Source organism: Centropristis striata, chromosome 14, assembly GCF_030273125.1.
Source record: "Centropristis striata isolate RG_2023a ecotype Rhode Island chromosome 14, C.striata_1.0, whole genome shotgun sequence".
NCBI classification, from domain to species: Eukaryota; Metazoa; Chordata; class Actinopteri; order Perciformes; family Serranidae; genus Centropristis; species Centropristis striata.
In genome coordinates, this window is record NC_081530.1 from 16,114,659 (window position 1) to 16,138,599 (window position 23,941).

The 23,941-nt window shown below is 39.5% G+C and overlaps 1 long non-coding RNA gene across 2 annotated transcripts in view; it reads left to right on the plus strand.

Moving 5' to 3' along the window:
- The window catches only part of LOC131985366 (uncharacterized), a 28,003-nt gene extending 16,990 nt beyond the window's left edge, over window positions 1-11,013 (plus strand). For both annotated transcript variants that reach the window (XR_009395627.1, XR_009395628.1), the window contains one exon: window positions 10,875-11,013. This is a non-coding gene — a long non-coding RNA (uncharacterized LOC131985366). The remainder of the gene's footprint in view (window positions 1-10,874) is intronic.
- Window positions 11,014-23,941: the final 12,928 nt, after the last annotated feature.

Here is a 23,941-nt window from a genome sequence, read left to right on the forward strand (position 1 = left end):
AGAGGGGGAGGCACGGCGAGCACAGCGGGGGCGCGGGGCTGGAGAGGAGGCTCCACGGGGCGCTGATTGTCTCCTGATATTTAAAGACGGAGCTGCTAAAACCCTTCGACACACGTTGCATGTACCTTTTAAAGTGGTACAGGTACAGATGGAGCACTCCATTGGTACCCATCATATAAATAGAAGCATTCAAATGTGGAAAATGCCACCACCACTCCTTACTGAACTGCCAACTGTCAAATAAACCACGCTCAGCTCTACCACGCAGCACACTGTTTGGGTTGCAGCTGCTGCAGCAGTGGGTCAATCACTCGTCGCATTTGAAGAACACTTGTGGTGATTGTCTGTAAGCAGGACCATACAATAATCATTTTTTCCCCTGTATCTTAGTAGAAAAAGATTTGAATGCACATATCGTTTGACTGGAGAGGTCCAATCAATCATGAAATTGTGCAAGGTGCAATTCCAGTGAAATGCAATTCTGACAATTCCTTCAATTTGTACATCATTGTGCGGTAATGTCTGCCATCAGGATGCCTCTTGGCTCTGAGTTCTATGCTCTGTCAGATCAGCACAGAGAAAAAGGAGCCAAATCTCGGCCAAACAAGGACTCCTCAGATCCTGATTTCCTGTTGGAAACCGATGGGGGCTAATGAAGAATTGGATGCAGAGATGGTCTTGCTTGACCGTATGCGCAGGATTGTCGATGGTATCTGTCCTCTTCACATTTCCTTGTTGTTTACTATACTTTAGATCAGGGGTGGGCAATTCATTTTTGCAAGGGGCCACATGGACCAATACCACGAAGGTTGCAGGGGCCGGACCAAAATTCTGAACTAAATTCTGCTCAATATTAATTTAAAAAAATACAGTAAATTATCTGATTTTGAGCTGCTACTGAGAAGATATACAGAATAGAATACATGTTATGATAATACTGTTAATGTGGAGTCAATCAAATATAGTACTAAAAAGTAGTAAATACACCTATCACTTTTCCATTTATTTTAAACACAACTGTAAATGGCCTTTAGCAAGGTTCCTATTGGTGTTTTTATATTATATAGCTTGTTTTTCATGTTTGTACATTTTCTAGGTGTTTTACAATGTTGTGATGCTTTTATTTTGAAAAGGTGCCGTCCAGCGTGAAACGGGTGCTTTAATTTTGAAAGGTAGTGACAGGAAATAACAGGTGGAACGGTTAAATGAAAAACGAACGGTAAATAATGCGTAATTCATATAAAGTTGATATAAAGTATCAAAAAGGCTTCTATAGTGGCTGACTGACAGGGAACAAGGTTTGTTGGAGTTCATTTTCTTCTGTCATATATATTAGTGGCTATATTTGTTGTCTTAACTATAGTAAAAGTGCTTGTTTGCTCAAGTGCTAATGCTAATGTTTGTTATTGTTTTCCCACCTCGTAGCTCTTACTGTGGATTCACAAGGTGACCAAGGAATATCTTATTTTTATTTTTATGGAGCTACGATTTTAAATAAATCTTGTGAACTATCAGTTAAAGAGTCGACTGTCATTCAGCCAGGAATGCTACTAAACGTACATTCAAACCACAAAAACAATATAGAGCATGTATGTTATGCAGTAATCCAGTAATTTATTAACTTTGTGCAAAAAGCAATACGTGTTTTAAGGTACCTAAGGTCAGGCATATATACATAAACCGCCTTCAAAATAAAAGCACTGCAGTTGTATTCATTTCTAACTTCTGAGTAACCGGATGTGGCCTGCGGGCCGCCCAATGCCCAGGTCTGCTTTAGATACTATTCTGTTCTGGGTTATTTTGGTTGACACCTTTTTAAGTATTTGGGCCGATAAAGCAGTTTCCATGAAGTTAATGTGCAACTTTTGAGCAAATCAGTTTGAGCCAAAAGTATTTGTTGATCGACGCATTAGTCAAAATCAACTGAAAGCGTTAGGGCAAATATTGACTGTATTGTTATTTGCAGCACTGGTGTAACAACAGTTTTGCAATCTTCACAACCTCTGAGTTTTCTTTTGTTGTCAGAAATTGAAAATCTAAAAAACTTTTTACCTTCATAGATGGTTTCCTCTGAATGATTTTTGAGACCTGAAGAGATCTCACAAGAAAAGAAGCAAAAGTTAGGGAAAAGTGAGAAATAATCAGATTTATATTTGTGTTTGTGTAGCAGAAATGCGTTTTCTTTTCCTTCTCTATTGTATTAATCATGTTGCCAAACTTGACATCCTATGACCACCCCAGAGGGCTCTGACCCTGGCATTGGGAAATGGAGATGAGACGGATAATGTGGTTTAATTTGCAAAATATGTTTTGTAGAGGCTTAATATAAGCATTTAATTTTCAGTCCAGAGGATGACTCTCACTTTAAATTTTCCATTTACTTGACATCTTGCATGCACCACAATGAATAACATTTTAAAATCTGTTTTTCTGGCTCATTTACTCCTCTTATTAAAGTGTAAAAGACGATGAAGCTAATGCATCAGATGTAATATCAGAAACAGTAAAGGAAGTCCACCACTAATACTCATGTTGCATCACACTGCTTCAGTCTGGTTGTGCATTCATACATTAAAAGAATGGAGATATTACAAAAAGCAAAAAAGGTTTCATCTTCATTTAAAAACACAAAAACAAAACAGGAGCCTTTCACACCTTGATTTTAAATAGCTCTGTAAAATAATTATTTTGATCAGATATCTGGAAGCTCCTAATTACACCAAGAAATGTAGGTGGCAGCTCAGAGAGCCTCCAGGCGCATTGTCTCCACTTTGATTTTGGAGCTATATTTAAACAGCTGTCATATCAACATCTGCTCGCCATCACAATATTTGCTCGGGGAGATGTAAGGATGCGAAAGTGTTGCAACTAAGGCCACAGGAATACAGTGTAAAGGAGTCAAAAACAATGTGTAAGCTGCTAAATGAAAAGCTTTTTTTTTTTATCAGAACAGATATATATATATATATATATATATAGATGATGAAATAAAAGGAAAACTATCAGTGGGTGGGTGGGTTTCAAAAGGAAAGCTGCTTTCTGCTGGAGGTGTTGCAGGTCATCTATAAGATACCACAGGAAGTAATGCAGCCGGCATTACACCAGCAGCCTTTTAAAGGCTGGCCTGAGGCAACCTCTGCTATTACTGCAGAATATAATTTAATAAAATGATCCAATATTTCTAAGCCGACAGTAAAACATGCTCAAAACCACTGCGGCCTTCAGATTTTCAAGTGTACTCTTTGTCCAAACTAATTCCGTAATTGGTGTGTCAGTTAAGGAGAGATGTTGACTAAATTCTTTCACAAGCCCTGAAAGTACAAGAACTGCTCATTCCAGCTAAATGCATTGAGAAAAAAACAGCAGTGGGTTGCACCTAGGGGTGTGCCATATAGTATTGTTCACGATTATACCGGTATATTTTTTTATGTGTAAAAAAAATGCATATCATGATATTGGCAACATTCATACTTGACGTAGTGGCATAAGGATTTCCCATTATTTACCCAGACTGTGGCGACCCACCATAGTCTCGTGTGCTGCGCTAACGTCACATTTCAGGCTACTGAAAGTATATGTACACTATTACTAATATTGTTGTGTCTCTGCTCAGCCGAGTGTCTGTCACCCGTCAGTCAGTCAAAACCCCGACCCACCTCTCCTTCCTCCTCCGAGACATGCACGCGCACTCTCACACCAACCCGTTCTCATTCCCAAAGCGTAATATACCGACGATTTGTCACACCCCTAGACGTATCATACTGACGCAAAGGGTACCCTTCCACGTCTGTGTGAAACGCTCTGGGTTCTCAATTGACTCCAATATAAACCTGCTTGCGGCGCTGAGAAACGCTTAGAGCAGAGGCTTACAGCCGTCTATTCACTCCAATAATATCCCGACCACGGCCCTCCATGACGCTGCGAGCGACAATCTGATTGGAGAACCGAGGACCCTGTGCACGGAAGTATTTTTCTCCCTATTTTAAGGATTTCTTTTAATGACATCGTCAACATTTCTCAACACAAACACATCAAAGTCTCACTGATAATTCAACAATAAAATAGCTTCATGTTGTGGCTCTCAGTATAATTTTTTTCTCTTTCGATTCTAAGAAGATTCTAAGAAATAAACTTTTATTCGTTTGTTTTACGGCACTCTGCTGGCGGACATTTCTCTCATTTTTAGTGAAAAAAAATAAATATTTTGACTTTGTTTCTGCATAAAAATGGATTTTGATTACATTTCTAGCGAGAAATATATGTTTTATTTTCTTAATATTCACTCAGTGAATGTACATAATCACTTTGTGGCGAAGATCTCGCCAGAAAAAGACGATCCGCTGTGTTTTATTTTGAAATCTGTTTTATTTTGTAATCTACCGCAATCATACCGGATGTAGTCCGATCCTCGCGGATGTGCTGTGCCATCTCATTGAATCGCCTGTTTTAGTTAAAATATCTTCATTAAACAAACATTGTTGTCTTTTTTTAGCATAGATAATATACATACAGTATAATTATTTATTAGACAGTGTGTGATATTCGATATATTGGGTAGAAATAGGTTTTCACAACCCTAATACGGAAGAGCTACAAAACGAGAGGTCTAGGGAGTTGTAGTTTTTTTTAATAAAATAGGTTTTCCCCTAAAATTAGAAGTTGGAAATACTTAATTAGTGGCTTTCCAGGGGTTTGAGGGGATGTCAATCACATTTTTGGCATCAGAATTTAAATATTGTCTTGTTCAATGGGGGATTTGTTATTTTTTCAGCATATCCTAAAGCCCCCCCCACTCCCACCCCTTAGTGACTATGCTCACATTATAGTCCATGTCAACACCTTTCTATAACAGTAGGTCTCATGTCTGTAACCCTTTTTGTCTCTTAGTTATAATCATTTAAATATGCCCCAGGGTTAAGGTTCAAAGGTCAATATCTCAAAGCAAGAATATTATAGAACCTTGAAATGATATATGTTACTCTCCAGGCCAAGACCTTTCCGGTGATGTATTTGGTTTAGCTCTATGACAAAGTTTTATTTTTTTCAAACCTTGGAAATCTGCCCTAACAGACTTAGATTCCCACAGCCCTTTGAGTGCTCTGAGTGCGAGATGTGAAAAAATAAAACTTTGTCATAGAGCTAAACCAAATACATCACCGGAAAGGTCTTGGCCTGGTGTGACAAATCGTCGGTATATTACGCTTTGGGAATGAGAACGGGTTGCTCACACACACACACGCACTGAATATACCGAGCTGCCCTCCCACTGCGCTTCAAAACAAGCACCTACCTGTCTGTAATCTTGTCCCCACATCATCTCTCCATGTACGTCTGCGTGCGTACAAGCCAAACTAAATACTTTTAACCTGTTTGGGCCGTCAGAGTAGTGGTCGACCGACACTGTTTTTTTAAGGCCGATTATTATTATTATTATTTTGACATCAGTCTTAACCAATCCCCGATATGTACTGCCAAATTTTTTGGGCCGATTCTTGAAGCCGATATTGCCTTTTCTTCCTCCATTTACATGATAAAAATTACACAATGACAACAAATGTTACACAAGTCTCAATTTAAACAAACAAAACATATTAAAAGCTGGATAGCAAACAATGTGTATGTTGTTATAGGACTCGAGGTGGTGGCGCCTCAGATGAGTCCACATATTTGATGTGTTTTTCTTTTTTTTCCGGTATCAGCAGCAGCACACCAGCGAATGGCAGATGTTGCACCGAGCCTTGCCTGGTGTTGGCTCAGTGAAATGGGCTAATTGATCAGCGAACGCACGCACGTATTGGCCGATGCTGATACAAGTAAAAAATGCAAATATCGGCCCGATATATTGGCCGGCCGATATTTCGGTCTATGTCTACGTCAGAGGTCCAAATACACTGTTGCATTATGCCGTTCGTTCGAGCTAACATCAGCTAGCAATTAAAGTTGTTTTAATCACAAAAAGATGTTATTACTTCCTGTTGATAAACAATTGCAGCTTTCAAAATAAGAGCACAGAATCCACCACAGAATTTACAAGAAGACTGTCAAAATGAGATGCCTTAAATAAAACATACAAGAAGCCTTATTCTTCTTTACAATAATTAATTAAAACAGACAATGATTAAGATCAGTGTATATGATGTGAGTGGCATTAGAATGTGTGAGAGGCACCAAATTTGGGCTTTTATGAAAACGTGAAAAATGTTATGTGAGGTGTTTGCTCACATTTATTATTGATCACATTATACTATAAAATGTACAAATTTTTCTCCCACCCCCGGACCGCCTAGATGTTTATTTTTTTTTATTTGCTTATACTCAAGAGTCAAGAGTAATTTTTTTGTATTTGGCAACTGTTGAGATTTGCAATTTACACTACATTTAGATTTATGATTGATTTTAATTTTGTTGCATGACTTTTATTTATTTATACAGACTAAAAAAATATATTTTTTATATATTTTTCAGTATTTTTTAATATCGTCTAGAATATCGTTATCACAAAAATACTCTGAAATATTGTGATAATCTTTTAGGGCCATGTCGCCCACCTCCAGTTGCACCAGCCACGTGTGTGTTCAGATGTAGCCTGTAGTTAGAACATAATTTCTGATTTTGGAGGGAGTTTAGGTGCGAGGGGAGTCTGCACAATAGTAACATTTGTCACTTTTCAGAGATTTTTTTCCGCCTACATATGTAATATTTTTTAGTCAAACATCCTACACGTGTCACATCATGTATATTTGTTGCAGAGGCCAAAAGGAAAGGCTGGGGATGGAGGGACTAACAGTGCAGATGAATCAGATATCCCTTTAATAGTATTGGTTTGTAGTATAGGGGTTTGACTGGAAGCTGAGGCTCTGCAGTGCAACAGAAAGAACGACGACTGGGGTGGGAAAAAGTGATTCGTAGCTTTTTTTTGACCTTGTATTGAGATCAGAGAACAACTCTGACCCGTGCTCTAACAGTATAATTGTGTGTTCACTTCAGTTTAATCACCAATTACTTCCAGAGGGTACATGTTTTCTCAGGCGCTGCTTTTGAGCCGGTCAATCACGACTGTGTGTGTGAGCGAGATTGTGTGATTTTCAGAGTGGGGAAAGGTGATTTTTCTTTATTTGCCACTTCAAAATCACAGTTGGATATTATTCTAATTACACTGGCCTGATTAAGAAATAATCAGGGGACATAATTGTAATATCAAGGGGTCTATGTCTGCCTTTGAAAGCCTGGAGTAGGGGTCAGGCAACAAAGAGCTACCAGTTGTTATGTTCTCTTTTTATTCTTGCTTTGATTTCTTAGCAATTTTAAACTCAGAAAGAGGTCAAAAACTTTTCTTCTTCAGAATTTGACATACAGGTTGACAGTGGTGCGACGTCACAGATTTTGTTTGCATGTTTGATGCATGTGAGACTATTTCCACTTGAGACGAGGTCACAGCACCCGAACACAGCGGGGGTCGACCTTCTCTCAGCGGGGAGGGTGTGAGGCTAATGTGTGTTCATAATTTGACTTGGTGCCATTTTAGACCTGACTTGAATATAAGTAAAGGAGGACTTGTTGACAGAATGTGCACTGGTGATGAGAGACATTCTGCTTCTTGAAATTCAAAATTAAATGTCCCAAAAAGCCACATCTGTTGGCTGTACCTGATATCCGGCCTTTTCCCCGTCAAACTGATTTCAAGAAAGACATTGTACCTGGGTGAATCAGGGTCCATGCCATATTCCTCAGTAGGTGTGTTTCCACTGAGTACTTTTTGGAAAGCGGCTGAGTGTTTTTGCTACGCCCACTAGTAGGGCTGGGAGATATGGACCAAAAGTCATATCCCGATAAATTTAGGCTGAATATCGATATACGATATATATCCCGATATTTTTATCACAAAGTGAGAGCAAATGTTCAGTCAAAGTCAAAGCCAAATATGACATATCACAAGTAGTTTTATTGAAACTGTTTAAGTGAACATAAAAACTGTATAACAACTGGAGTACCTTTTCTTTTAAAAAAGTCAAAGCTCCTTAAAATGCACATTTAAATAAAAAAATATCTTAAATAAAAATAGCCTATGAAATAAAATATATTTTTTTCTGAAATAAATATATTTATGTTAGAAAAAAAGAATAATGAACATTACAAAAGAACTGAATATGACAAACCCTAGTAAGGGCAGCATTTATATATAAAGAAAGACATTTTTTTTAAAACTATATCGATATATGCAATATGGTCTAATTCCATTTCACACAAATATATATTGATCTATCGCCCAGCCCTACCCACTAGTTAGTTCCCCTTGGCCTCTGTTTCCACACAGGTCCTCTTGTATCAGCTAACCATATAAGTTTGAATGTGACATAAATAGTTCTGCGACACTTATGTGATTATTCAGTGACAATTTTGACCGTGACGTCAGTGATGCGACGCTGACAACAGACCGACGCGACAAGTCCAAACAGTGGAGACATCAACATGGAAGGAGAGGAGACGGTTTCTGTGTTACTGTTCGTCGTGTTTGTATGCCGATTTCAGTCTGCTCTGCTTATTTCTTTTAAAAATGGCGTTCGACTCACGTCATATCCCGCCTCAACTGTATCCAGTATCTTGTATCCTTGACTAGTTGGTAGCCGCTAACCGGTCAAGTTGGGCGGATCCTCTCTCCCAAGTCACACCCATAGTGGTTCACTAGAGGGAAAAGTACCTAATGGAAACGCGCTTAATATCACCAGCCAATCAGGGACAGCTCTCTAGATGATATAAAACACAGTACGCTGCTTGCCAAATAGTAATCCTGGACCCAAAGCTCCCAGCTCTAATGCTCGTGTCAGTACAGAGTAGAAGAGTGTCAGAGGGAGGCTGTTCACACAAGAACACATTTGTCTCTTTCCAAATAAAATAAAATAAGAATATTTTTCACTTTAAAGCCCAAATTGTTCCAGGAGCCACAGCTCTACTGTTACTTGTCAACTTGAACTTGTTTTGTTCAAACGTAAATGTACGCTTTGATTCACTGAATATTTCAACATCTTGCTCTTTCATTTCAAGGATAGGGTAATGTGTAATGTTTGTGCTCCAGAAATGAAGGTATATTCCAGATGGTCCCCCCCCCAAAAAAACAATAAAGGGCACTTGTAGAGGCAGCAAAATATGACTCATATTTATGTATTCGACTGTCCTCCGCCACTGATGAAGACTTTAAATGGTGGACATCACACTCGGAGTGGGAGGGAGGGGGGAGTTGTTTGGGACGAACAAACGTTGGACTTTCAACCGGGAGAACAGGGTTTGTGTCACGTGTAAAAAGTAACTAGAGATGGTCCGATCAGGTTTTTTGGGACCGATACCAATCACCGATCACCTAAAGCCTCACCGAACTGATTACCGATCAGATCCGATCAATCATGTGGGACGATATTGATATTTATATTGCCCCCCCACCCCCCTCCATCATTTCATCCACTCATGCACAGGCCTATAGCCTTTCATTCATGTTAACATTGTAATCATTTATTTACTAGATACTACTAGATTACCTACCTTTATTTACTGCATAGCAGTAAATTTAATATTCCTTCATAGCAGCAGTGGCACTGTGGAAAACAATATGCCAAAATGGCCTCTATAGGGCAGTCAAGAACAGGCAAGAGCTTAATGTTGAAAGTTCACTCATTTATTGATACCATCCATTTTAAATGACTGTATTGTTGCATATATATATATATATATATATATATATATATATATATATATATCCGATCAGTTGCCGATCGATCAGCGTCATCCCTAAAAGTAACCCCTCGTAACTTATTCACTTCCAGCATTTACGTACATGTATTTACTGTTAAAACTGTCTTTTATAACGCCTAACTGAAGTTTTTTGCCCTAAACCTAGGTCAGTGGTTTTGTAGCCTAAATTCACCAAAACTGCAGCCTTTCTACAACTGGGAACCGTACGTGTATGTATAATGACGTGTGTGCTATTTTAAGAACGCTCTGCTCTCTACTGTGAGCTGTAAAACGCTCATATGAGTCATTTTCACAAAGTCTCATATGAGTCATTATGGATGGTTATTGATAAACAGTCTAATCCATATTTTAGATTGGAGATCTTGTTATGTATTCTGCTTTTTTATCTTACCCTGCACTTATTATGGGGCTGTTTTTAAATGATCATTAACTACATGTTCTACATGTTTTAGTTGAGTGAGTGTGTGATAGAGACGGGAGTAGCAGCATTTCTTTTTTTTTAGTATTTGAGCCCCGAGCAAGACACAGGAGGGGGCGCAGAGGGAACAACTAAAGAAAGAAATAGAGAAAGGTGTACAATATCCCTCATTTTAGAAAAAAATAAACATTGGCCAACCACCAGAACAGCGAATGATGTCAGAGTTTACAGGTCACCCAGCACAGACCCATTTCTCAGACGAGTGACATTTTACAACAGGGCCTGGAGGTAGGTAATCACTTGTTTCTGGTGCTTTGCTCACTCAGACACACTCACACACCACCGTCACACGCACCAGCTGCACACATTCACCCTAATCTAAGCAGCTTGACCCTACCCCGAAGCTGAGGTAAAACATAATTTCAGAATGAGTTTCCTTTTAACCCTCATCCCACCGGACGAGATGCTGCCGCGATAAGTCCGGCCCTCAACCTCACCCTGAGTTGAGTTTGACTGATGGCTGCAACAGTCTTCTCTCAGTTCAATCTAATGCCGCTGTACTCCGAGGACGCAGGTATCTAGCGAGTGACTGCGATCTTGCTTGACAAAGTATCTTCCTAACTCATTTAAAAAGAGATCTTAGTGTTACACCCTGTAATTACAATCCTAATGAAGCCCCTCACACATCCATGTTGCTGTTTATTTGTTTCAGACCCCTGCAGTATATCCTCTCTCTCTCTGGTGTCTGGTGTCAAGTTTCATTGCGCGGCATCGTTCCCTGAGTGACTGAAAGTTCGTGCTCAACCAACTGCTGCGGAGGTGCAGCTTTTAATAAACAGAAAAGCCCTGCAGGGAAGGTAAGCACTTGGCCATTTCTGATGAAACTTTTTTTTCTTTCTTTGGAAAAAGTTTTATAAAAGTGAGACGTCTCACTCTCTAAGACTCCTTCAAAAACACTCAGACAGGTTTCTCCTCACCACAGAGCTGTGCCCACTCTGCCTTTAGAGGATTTACAGTTTTCACATTTGTGTTTCCTCTCCACATTCCCATCTCCTTTTTTTTGTTCCTCTTAATCATTAACACGACAAAACCTCTGCCTCCTCACTGAGCATCTGTGCTGAGAGACATGGTTGATGGGTCATTGTGTTCGTTAACAGAAAGATGTGGCCACCGCAGGAAGGTCTTTGAAAGTCCATTATTGTGTCCCTTGGAAGCCAAAATATCAGCTTTTACTGACACGCTGGTGCTCTGTGGGAAAATGTAGCTATCACTCAAACAAGGTTAAAAACGAAGCACAAGAGTTATTTGCAAATCTAATTTCATACGGGCTGGATGACACACTGATTTCATATTCTCATTAACCTTTTATTGACTTTCTCCACTGCTTGGTAGAGCACATTTAAAGTTGAAAAATTAGATGTTACTCACAACAACTCCTCCAAATTAAAAGCATAAAATACATAATTTGTCCTTGCGCTCTAGAACGGCACAAATAATTAAAAAACTGTGTGGTCAGCTAAAAAAATACAACCGTTTTTTGGTCTTGGTGCCCAAAGGAAGTAAGAAATGCACAGACATAATTTTCCCATTGCTTTTTTATTGGGTGAGACCATTAAATATGTAACACATACACAGCCTTTTACTAGTTTGGATTTGCCCGTACCATTATTTTTAAGTTGTGTCTTGCCCTCCTAAACTCTAAATAACAGATTTTATTGCTGCACTTGTAATTGCACATGTTCTGTTTTGAAAAGGACCCAGAGCTCATGGTTAAAGGCATAAGCCATCATCAAAAACAGACAGAAAGTGTATTAAAAAATGAAAATGTACTATGAAGCATTTCTGTGTGATTAGAACATAAGTCCAGTTAGTATTTCCAGACAAATATTATGTGTTGATATATTTAAATTGAACTGAACTCGTCACATTTTAGGTCTTAGATGTCTCTCTCACTGTTGATAAGAGGCTACACTTTACTGATGTAGCTCGGGAGTCTGTCCCTCCAACTAAATGCACTTGAGTGCGTGACACGTTGTATTTACCACTTCAGAAGTCTCAACTAGGAGCTTACCAGGATGACTGGAAGGCAGCATTAAACCAGGGAACATGAAAGAGATCAACTCTCTGAAAAAAATGCTACAAAAACTACCACAAAAACTTAGCACAGCACATTGCTGTTACTCAAGGCTGTGCATATGAAACATAGCATCTGCCATATCCCAAGCTGTTCTTCTCCTGACCAGTCAGACTGATCATAGAGGAGTTGGTTTCCTCAGAATGGAAATGCGATCCATACGTTGTCCATCCATGTGTGTTGTAAAACAACCCCTGAAGTTTGAAGGATCATCGAACACGCAGCTGTAAGCCTCCGCAGCTCCGTGTCAGCCTGTTGCCGAGCTACTGGGTTTGACACCTTCACCTTTATGCAGCTCCATGAAAACAGACATGTCAATCAAATCGCTCCTCATTTTTCTCTGGTGGAAGTCAGAAGTCTGCGTGCTGCCTCGCTATATGGCTGCAGAACATCAGGAACATGCTATACAAGCTGTTTGGAGAGCTGTGATGGATATGTTGGGCTTGTTCTTGGGAGCTACAAAAAGTCTGGAAAACCGCTGAGATACAACTATAGGGTCAAACTTGTTCTGAGTTTGGTTTTGGCAGAAAGGTTTTGTGTGTGTTCAACATTTTGAGATCACGAGTTGCAGGGTGTGCATGGCGGGCATGAGGGAAGACACCAAGCTCACGTCTCAGCCTGTTCTCCTGTCAAAAACGTTAATATAAGTTTTGTGTAAAGGGCAGCAAAAAACGAGCTATGTCTCCGTATTTCACCGTACGCTGTAATGTGCCCGCCGCCATCTTGCTGATATAGTAGTGATTGACAGCCAAGTGAAGTTTAAAAAGGTGGATTCCCGCAGTCAGTTGGAGGTTGGAGTGGTGGAAAATGGGGGACTTTCACCCAGGAGAGCGGGATTCACGTCCCATGTGAAATGAAATGTAAACCTTTTTTTTAACGTAAGTTATGTGAACCACGTTTTTCAACGTAACTTACGTGAACACCGTAACTTGTGGCAGTCACGTGACCCTTTTAACTACCTAATTTTTTCGGTATTTACGTACATTTATTTACTGTTTAAACTGTCGTTTATAACACCTTGCCAAGTTTTTTGCCCTAAACCATAGGTCAGTGGTTTTACAACATAAATCCACAGGAACTGCTATCTTTTTCTGCTATCTTCAGTGTTTTGTACACTGATGACAATATTGTGCTTGATGTACTTTAAAAAGTAGGCAAGTTTTTGTATGGAGAGTAGTCTTTTTAACTAGTTAACTTTTTGTATGTACAAAATTAATTTCCAAGTAAATTCTAGTAAGTAGAATCTTATTTTTATTCAGTAGATCAAACAAGTAAATTCTTTTGCATTAATTTTAAGTTGTATGTCTTAAAGTGCAGCTACTTGAAAACACAACTGCTTCAAACCACACAGTTGATTTTTAATTGAAATGACTAAAACACTATCTATTTTAGTTGCACAGTGGTTTCTTTTCCATCGAGAGGGATAATAGATCTTTCATCACCCAAATCCTGATATATATTTAACAGGTTTGCCCGAGGCCTTTGAAACCTCATTAAGCAGCCTTGGGCTCAGCTCGGCTCCAACAGGGCCAGAGCTGATATGTTCCAACATGACCCACACAACACTCACAGCTCCCAAACTCACAGCTCCTCCCATTTCACAATTATATTGGAACAGATTTACAACAAGATTTATGGTGGGTGTGTACCAAAGAGGATTGGCTATGAATATATAAAAAGAAAGAAAATGCACAAACACATTCAGATTAACTGAAAACTGAGACCTTTTCATGTAAAGATTGAAAGTTCATTTTATATTGTTCACTAATTTAATTATATTACATTTACATCATGTCAGATAGATTGTTTTCAGTGTAGTTTAGGGAATTTCAGTGTTTGTGGGTGGGTTCACCTCTTTGGGACAGACTGAAATATCTCAACAACTATTAGACTGATTGCCATTTAATTTTGCACAGACCTTCAGGGTACAGGGTCAGTCTTAATGACTTTGGTGATCCTCCTCCTTTTCCTGTAGCACCACCATCAGGTTAAGTGAAAAATCCACCATTTGATGGATTTTCCTAAAATTTGCTAAAGACATTAATGGTTTTGTGAACTTTGGTATTTCCGTTTGTTTTTGTTCTTGGTCCTTTTATTGAGTCTAAATTTCTATTCTTCCATACTTTGCTTTGTTTGGTTACTGTCGACTCTTACCTGTTTCTGGAAAGTTGGTTGTTTTGTCATCCTAGGTAGGTTTACACTTTTAATTAAAAAACGAAATCTTTGTGGCTATTTTACTGATACTGATTCCAGCATTTTTAGACTCAATATATTTGAGTATGGGAGGAAAGGATTCATTATTTCCATACCAATTTTGTCTCTGGCAGAGGGATGAACATTTGGGGAAATAAAGTGGCCAAAAATATAATTGATCAGTTTACTGAGTGAATAATATATATGAACAATCCAGAAGCCAGAACTAAAACTTTTGGACTTACTGCAGAAAATATTCAGTGTCTGGTCAAATTTGCAGCCCTGTAATGCCACATTGGCTGTTTTAAATTGTTATTTGTTCCCAGATGATGCTCTTTATTTCCCTTCATGTCACACCAGCTGGAAACTTGAGACCCCCAAGTCTTCTGGACATCTGACGCCCCTTTCTCTTTCTTTACCCCTGTCCCAGACAGAATATTCCTCTGAAGAAGAAGTCCTCTCTCTAAGTGCATTGGTCTCTGTTGACCCAACCCATGTAAGTACTCCCTCCCTCAACAAACCCATAACCTGGGTTACCTCAGTGGGGACTCCTTGCAGTGATTGACAGGCACCTCTCACCCTCTGTTCCACTGTGTTTAAAGCCTGAAAGATTATCTACCGAGTGGCAGCCCCCCCCCGCTCTATCTTTTAAAATGACCATGCCCTTATCCATCTGTCCTCCTCCCCCCATCACCTTCTCTTCCACTATAAAAACATACCAATCTATATCCACACAAATCATACACACCAGCTGTGTGAGGTGCAGGCTGTGTGTGTGTGCGTGCAAGTCCTTGTTGGTTTTCAGCTTCGAGAATGAAGCAGGGATAAGAGAGCAATGGGAGTGCTGCATATAAAATTCATGCGCTGCTTGTGGAGAAAATAATAAGGGAGAGAGCTCTCGCAGAGCTGCTTCCAGCTCTTCTAATGCAGCTAAACAGATTGCGTGTATTCTGTGCAGCAATGTGTGTGAATATGGGGAGAGTTGAGTGTGTTAGTGCTAATGCGTGTTCGTTTGGATCCAACAGTGGATCAGAGGCACACTGAAGTAAATAACTCAGTAGGTGTTCAAGCTGGCCGGCTGTCACAGAGGTACCAGTTGATTTATATTGCTCTCTGCAATGACAGAGGGAGGAACGGACAGGCAGGGACGGAGGGAGAGATCAAACCGAGGGATGGATGGAGGGTTGGAGGGATGGATGGTGGAAGGGGAGCGGTGATTGAAGAGCCAAGGCCAGAGGGACAGCCCAGTCCAATCTGTATACAAGGCAAAAGCATGAATATAGAGAGATGGATGAGCAGATGATTTGTGTGTGTGTGACAGGCAGGAAGGGACTCAGTAAACCAAACATCTGCAGCCAGTGGACAGCTGACAGAACAGTTGTCTTTCCTAGAGGCATGGAGTTAAAGGTACTCACACCTGCAGTGCAGCTGCAGGACAATATGACTGGCGGGGGTTCACCACTTTGCTCCAGGCTTATTAGCATTAATTATAGTACCAGTGAAATGAAAAATCAATTTTCCTAGTGTTCATTTATCTCTTAATATATGCCAAATATATGTCAAATAATCATTAAAATCCATGTCTCTCTTCCTGTGAAAAGATGTAAAGCAGTGTCAAATGTTTGATGAGTCATCCTGCACTCAGAGGCTTTTACAAAGATGAATCCAATCAAATAAGACTCTGGGCGATTTGCTGGCCACACTGGTCATATAAAACCACACTTCACCACTTGTGGTTGTAGACATGGGTGGAGTAGTTAACAGAGAGATGGGGTGAGATGTGTTTTGATATCAGGGGGCAGAAACGCCAATATACATAGAATCTCCAGTTAGAGTACATTACCATTGTTTTCATCTCCAAAACAATGTGGCTGAGGCCTATTCCAGGGAGGCGTTCAGGTGAATGTTTCCCTGCAGCGTGGGCAGAACATGCAGACTTTTACTGGCAGGTGAGTGAGGAGCGCGGGGTCGATGGCAGCATGGAGGGACCGGGAGGTCGGGAGCTGTTCTTCTGTGTGTGCTGCCAGCGCTGCGGGGACATGGAGCCGGTTGAAAGTCTGCAATTTCTCCCTTTCATCTCTCCCTTGTCCTCCTCCTTATCTAACAGGAGAGGGAGATGTGTGTGTGTGTGGAGCAACAGTCATCTGTAGCTCTGTGTAGCTTACACTCTAATCCCATCCACTTTTCAGTGGTTCAGGAAATGCACCAGATTTGATTCAGGTCCCTCTTGTAATAAACATCATCCCAATATTCCGTTTTACTGGGAAATTTCGTCACAGTACAAAAGACACTCTAACTTGTCTTTCACGGGGACTTTAATGACAGAGAAGAGAGTGAATTCTTTACTTCCTGTGATCATTTCCAGTCGAAAACCCTCTTCTCTAATGTTTAAACCAGTAGTTCCCATCCATTTTAGCCTGAAGCACTGACTTACAAAGACACATGCACTTGTGACCCTCACATCAGACGTTGAGCAGTTCAACCAAAGAGTGAAATTCCTTTCAATGATTTTTTTTTTTTAAATATAAAAACATTTCAGAGGCCCGAAGAGGTAAAACTTTCCAAAATTTAAAAAGGAAGAAAGCTATATATGTATTTTTTTTAAAGATAGAAAAAAAATATATAATTTTCTGCTGCAAAAGTATGCTCGTCAATCATTTTGCAACCTTGGGACCGCCCCGCCCGTCAGGTTGTGATCCACTGGTTTCAACTCTAACGGCCCCGGGAGCCAGCAAGGACAGAGTGGTAACATAAGAATTATTGGCTGAATTATTCAAAGCCTTTCCAAAGCCTGCTGACTTGAGCTTTTAAGGGAAATGTAAAGGAAAATAACATTTTCCTCTGCCTGGTTTCCTTTAAGTAGATGGATAAAATGTAGTAGAACATTAAATCTCTGCATCAATGTGACCAAGAAGTTCCTCTACATATACAGTACTTGGCGTATGAAGCGATACGAAGTGATTCTGATTTTGTTTACAACATCATTACAGCAGGAGGAATTAATTTACTCAGTTTCCTCTGCAGGGCCAAACAGGCCTGGAGCCAGGGCTTACTCATTATTTATGTCACACAAATTCCCCCCAAATTGCATTTATGTGGCCTTTTTGCATGTCATTGCCAAAAGAGATTATCCGCCAGCCGTGTGATGGTTTCAAATATATAAAGTGTTTTTTTAAGGATTGAGCACAACATGTTTAATAACAATGTTGGTAAATTAATGTTTTGGTTGTATAGCTAACCTCTGTGATCTTATATGGATATCCGACAAAACCAACATTTGTCATCCACTGGGGAAATGAATCCGTTTTTCAAAGTTACACAAAGGCCTGACCCTTTGGTGACACTAAAAAACTCAAGTAATCTTATTTTGGTAATGGAATAACTCATATTGAATATGAATCTCAGCCAACTACAATGTTGTCACAGTAGGAATGAAAATATAATGCCAGCAGGCCACAAGAAACATTTAAGATGCAAGAGTTTTGGCATAAAAGACAGATATTGATATCCAATAACCGACTGTTTATCATGCCTTGACAGCAGAGAATAACAAGAAGGGTCGTGCTTTGAATAATGATCACATGATTTTTTTTTGGTATTTTAAAGGTACAAAGGCTCCATCGGATTTATCTTGACTCCAACTCACTGCCAGAATCTTTTCGCTCATATGCCTATCCAAGAAACAATCCTTTTAAATACACAACAGGGACTTCCGGTGACGTCGGAATGTAGAAGACGTGTTGGTTCTCCCGTGCTTTTTATTTTAAAAGTATTTTTTTGAAACCCTGTTTGACTTTGGACCATGTCATATTAAAGCCCTTTTTACATAACTATTTTCAAACACAATGTTTAAATACACAACAAGTCCTTGAGACCATCTGTTGGTTGTTTAGTGCCCTTACAAGTGGCACTAACAAATATCTTGGGGGAGTACATGTTTGGGTTTTTAGAAAGGATAGTTTAACCCATAATAACCCACGGTAGCACCCGTGTAACAAACACTTTAAATCTTCTATAATCTCCCATATTCAGCTTTATGCTTCACCTTAACTCATTAATTCCCTAAGCGACGTATACTCAACACCCTGGTGTGTTGGTCATGTGACTTTGACAAGAAGTGACTTCTCCAAAATATGTGTGTGGCTGGAAACATAAATCTAAATAAGAAGCTAATTTGAAAAAGCTTATTTCTTGTTACGAGGCTAAGTTTAAACCCATTTAACAATTCTAATCCATTAATAGGGAACTGAAAAAATTAAAGTCACAATTTTGATATATGCTATGGAGATGCAAACAAAAAAGTATAGTTATTTGTTTTATTCATTATTGATTTATTCTTATTTGTTACTTAAAAACAAATCTGAAAAATAATTTATTGTTAAACAGCACTATTAATGTCACAATTTTGATAAATGTTGTGGAGATGCAAAGAAAAAGGCACATCTGTGTTTCTGTAAGCAGAAAATGTGTCTAGTTTTTTATTTTTAAATAAGAAATATCATAAACATAAATACCATAAACACCATATATGCCACATCACAGATCTTTGACATTTAGGGGTAGAATTTAAAAAAAACACACATCATAAATGTGTTCTATGTGGTCAACTTGGTCTGTGGTATTTGTCCCATAATTTTCCTTTAAGGATTACTGGGCCTGGGTTCTTATGGGTTAAAAGGTAAAATAAAGAGGTAACTTCCGTGCACGTCAACTATGTAACTAACATCAAATTACAACCTTGACTTTTGGTTTCACATGATACAGGACCACTGATCTCCTGCGTCAAAAAGTCCTGTGTATGGTTGATCCATTCAACAACCCTCCCACCCTCCCAAAGTGGACCTTGTCATTCTTTATACTCCACGATATCCTACACGATTCTTTGTTCCTAAGCAGTTGTCCACTTGTGATTGTCATGTAATAGGACCAAAGAAAACAAACTGCAGGTGTGATTGAAATAGTCGTCACCATAGCTTATAAAGAATGACAGTCTGATAGGTCCCCATTCAGGCATGTCCAAACTATTCCATAAAGGGCCATGTGGCTGCAGATTTTTGTTCCATCCAATAAAAAAGCACACCTGATTCAACCGATCAGCTGTTTGAACACTGAGATCAGTTGATGAAACGACTCATGCCTGTTGTGCTTCTGCTTCGGCCCTTTATGAAACAGTTTGGACGTGCCTGTCGTACAGTAGGTGCAGCCACAACATCTGGATTGCCCCCTGGTGGCTGGCTGCAGTATAGGTCATAAACCCTGTCCCCTCAATGTTAACGAATGGGACACGAGCCAAACTAAACACTCAAAGTACACATCAAATACATTTTCCCTTGAAGATTGTTTCTGGCATTTTAAACAGTTCTTATCTTGCTGATGTTTGTTCAAGTGTTCATTTTTCTGATATGTTTGGTTTTAATTAGTTATTTGATGCTATAAAACAGCGGTTCAACAGCATTATTGACAGCTCGCATTGGCTCACTACTGTGCAGACACATGATGTAACCAGTGCAAGATGGCAGCTGGATATTTTGTTGTTTAGACAATATAATTGTGTATCGTGATATCTCGATATAATTTAATCATGATACAATTCCACTGAAAGACAATATATTATCACATACAGTATTTTGCCCAGGCCATTCAGAAAGGAGTAATATCATTATACTGCTATGAAAGTGATAGTATGCATGTTTGTTGTGGCTTGATGAATGAGGAGAACAAGTGGAGAGGTGGACGTTCAATGCACATTTATTCCACACGACGTTGCAATCAGTTGTGGCTTCAGAATAAATGAAAAAGTTACAGAGACTGAAACTTCCTATATAGCCGTTGTGGCACGGTACCAGTTATTTTGGTGCATTGAATGTTGCTTAACTTTGTGCTTATATGGTAAAGTTGTCAACACAGATGTAATATCTGTCAGCGTATATGGTCAGCCTGTCAACAACTGAAACATCTAGCTCAGGTGGTCAGAGGAAACACAAGTCTTGTTCCTCAAATACACGAATACTTGTGCATAAGTTTAAGCTGATCTTTGGATATTCGCTGGGCAGAATTGCAAAGAATGCATCCTAACAGAAAGGTCTTGCATCCTTTCTCCTACCAACATTATGTTTTTTTTTTGTTTTTTTTAACCATGAAGGTGATCCACAAGGTAGTTAAGGTTGCCTTGAAATGCATTACACCTCCACCATATGGACAGCGGACAAAAAAGCCCATATTTGAGTTGATTTTGGAAAGCACTAACAACCTATTTAGTTGCTTAATTATGAGGGCTTGTTGTCGATGATTGCATACTCTGTTCCATCTGTTCTTTTCCTGACATAAACCTTGAATTACATGATTATATTTTTGGATACAGATGAAGAACAGACTGTCAGAAAGCATCATGAACTGTGCGTCAGTGTAGTGGCAGTTACTTCTTGCAGTCAACAGATGGCAGGATGTAGCTGGATCATTTGTATGCAGCAGCATGCCCATACACACACACACACACACACACACACACACACGCACACACACACACACACACACACACACACACACACACACACACTGATACACACACAGCAGGGGCCAGCAGAATACATCGTGAGCCTTCAGAGGACAGAAGGTTTCCCTGCTCTTCTGTGATTAATGGGCTGATTGAGGCTGGAGCCAAAATGGAGGGTGGGCCAGTTTACAGCCCGCTAATGAGGTGATAATGGAGAGGTGGGCGGCCGGGTCCGCCACCCAGCAAAATGGTGGAAGCATCATGGGGAAGGTTTCAGAGGCAGAAAGGCAGGAAAGCTTTCCAGAGGGCAGCCGTGTGTTACATCTCGGTGAAATGAATAGTAAAGGTGGAGGGCTGCTTACATCCATTTTCCACAATAAAATAGGCGGTTGTTTGGTTTGCCTCGAAGAATAAATCATGGTACTTGAGCAGTGAGAGCATGATGCTGTAAATGTTATAGATGGAAGAGGCAGGTAGTTACTTGACTGGGAGATGAAGAGATATTTTGACTGTGACAGTGATTGCTGGGTTTGGAAATAAGAGGGATTGTTGGCCTGCTGGAGCTAGAGGGGGAGCAGCATTGCATCACAGTCACTGTAAGCTGCAGAACAGGATCCTTCATGATGTTGATATCAAAGATGTATTCATTTCAACATGCTTATTGAACGTCTGATGCAAGACTGTAAGTACCTTTACACCACTGGCAGGGTCTGATATTTTAGAGTTTATCTGAGTTTGAATGACATGTGTTTTATTTCACTTGGCTGGTGTTGCACTTAATGAAGCCTTGAGCTCAGGTGGAGCTGGTTGCCAGTTATTTGTGAGGTTGGTGGTTTGACCCTCTGCTCCTCTTGTCTACAAACTTTTCTTCAGACACTCATTCCCAACATTGTTTCCCAAATGTAAGTCAGATTTAATAGAATGTAACGGGTAAAGGGTAAGCTCACCCCTGTGGTTTTACTTTATTTGCAGCTTTAAAAAAATATATCTGCGTGACCAGGTGCATCAATAAAGACTCATGGAGAGTGCTTACATGCATGTAAGTAGCCAATGTACTCTCATGATTGCTTTGTATAATATCTTATGAAATACAACTATGACTGCTATTCAACGTTGTGAAACGGTCACATGATGACCGTAAAACGTAAATGTTGCTGTTTGTTAAACGTGGTTAACATTGTGAAACAGACGTACTTAGAATAGCTGAGCAAAAAAAATACTTAGTTTTGTGAGGAAAGTTATTAGGGTTTGTGCTCAAATAATGACCTAAATTTGTAGTTACTGGACGGAGTTAAGTAGGTGACATAAACGTAAACAGTGATGCGTTTATGTACGGAAATTAATTTATTATTATAGGGCAGTCCGTGGCTTGTAACTGGAGAGTCGCCGGTTCGAATCCAAGCATGGTGTGTTCACTTGTGTGTAAAAAAGGATGGGTTCAATGCAGAGGTTGAATTTTCCCCTTTGTGAGATTAATAAAGTAGCTAATCTTAATCTAAACAGTAAACTACAAATGACAACTACGACTGTGATTTAACAGGGGACACAAACACAGATGTCCTGATTCACATGTCATGTTTGTTTGATCCTTCCGCCACCTTATCGGCCATTATTTACATCAACTCACTTCCTCCTTTCCTCCCGTAATTTTCACTGTGGCCACTAGAGGGTGCTGCCTAGCAACACATGTCAATATGAGCTGTAATAAGCTCCACCTCCTGGCTCACAATTATGTGGTTAATCTACAAACTACAGTGCATTGAGGGCGGCTGTGGCTCAGTTGGTAGAGCTAGTTGGCCCCCAACCGAAGGGTTGGTGGTTCGATCCCTGGCCGTCGCAGCCTACGTGTCGAAGTATCCTTGAGCAAAATACTGAACCCCAAATTGCTCCCGTGTTCATCGGTGTGTGAATGAATTCCCAATCGTGGCAGGTTGCACCGTTTAGGGTAGCCTCTGCCACCAGTATGAAGTGTAAAGCGTTTTGAGTGGTCGCAAAGCGATTAGAGAAGCGCTATATAAGTGCAGGTCCATTTACCATTGCTTCTTATAGAAATAAAACTATACAAAACAGCCTAAAGTAACAGGACTTTCTTTGTTAAAGATTTTGTTTCTGTAATCAGGATCTGACATTAGAGAAACGATATCTCCACTGTTCCATTTCTCCTGGAGAACACTAATTTCATGGCCATGTGTACACGTAACCAGATCTCTGATTGACTTGTCAGCACAAGCATGACAAAAGACTTTAGAGAGAGAAATCTGATACCTGACCTGCTACAAGTATATCTGGAATTAACACAATGCATGTACGCATGTTCTCAGATAACCTGCGTACTGGCTTCTCTGTCTAACCCAGTTACTTAAAGTTGTAATCCTTAAGATTTCAGGCCTGATTAATATAGCGACACTCGAGGTAGCTTACTACTGTAGTATTAAACTGTTAAACTTTCTGTTACCACAAACAGGCTACAGCAGCTATCTGTTCACAGGAGAAGTTCAGTGCATCTGTAAAAAAAAAACCCTATGTATTATTTATTACTGTATTTACTATATTGGATGGAGGTTTGTGTTAAATCACACTGTAAAACCTTAACTGTGAAATTCATAGTAATATAGATGCAGCCATTGACAAATAACTTGCTGTAGAAGAAATCACAGTACTTTGTTGTGATGTTATTGACTTTTATTATAATAGATATTCCTTTATTAGTCCCACAATGGGGACATTTTCAGTGTAACAGCAGCAAAAAGTGTACAGCAAAAATAGAAGGAAGTATCAATGAATAGAAACAAGCAATATTAACAAGGAATATTAACATATTGACAGTTTAGACTAGAAGAAATCTAAAGTATAAAAATATAAAGTATTACCACTCTAATTGCTAATCTAACATTTGGAACAATAGATGCAATATAAACAGCTGAAAATGACTTAGAAAAATATTTGTATTGCACAGTAA